Genomic DNA, 617 nt, shown 5'->3' on the forward strand with positions numbered 1-617 from the left:
GTGCGAACAAAAGGAGACCTACGCATTCAATATCGCCTACCAAAAAGGTGAGCCGGATATGTCGGTGCGCCAGCCAAGTAGTCCTTCATGAGCATGTTGTGGCTGAGAGCTTGGTTGCGCAGAATGCAAAACCGGACAACCGTCAATTCGTGGCGTTTTATCTTCAGGCCCGCTTCAAATTTGTTGACAAGATGCAACAACACTAACTGGTCAACATCGTGGTCCAAAATCATCTCCTATATGTCGAAATCATCCTACGAAGACGACGACGAAGAACTCCAAGCATCCCTCTAAAAAAATCCACCCCTAAGATTTTTCTAAAATATCGTTGCGCCTAAGATTAGAACAATAAATTGCCTTCAAATTACCTTCCCCGGAAGCAAATCTGCCCGCCAGAATAAAGTCAGCTGCCCCTTTCTTCTCCGCCGCCGATCGAAGCAAAACGACCGACCTCATCTTCACCACGGCCACAAATCCACGGCGCTGACGCGCGCAGCTACACCTCGGTCGATTCCGCGGCTTGGACCAACCGGATCCACCTGATACAAGGCCGCGCGGCAAGCTCCGAGGTGTATATCCATGGCGCCGACGGCAGCCGCCCACCCTCATGGAAAATG

The sequence above is a fragment of the Triticum aestivum genome, chromosome 4D (assembly GCF_018294505.1).
Source record: "Triticum aestivum cultivar Chinese Spring chromosome 4D, IWGSC CS RefSeq v2.1, whole genome shotgun sequence".
NCBI lineage: Eukaryota > Viridiplantae > Streptophyta > Magnoliopsida > Poales > Poaceae > Triticum > Triticum aestivum.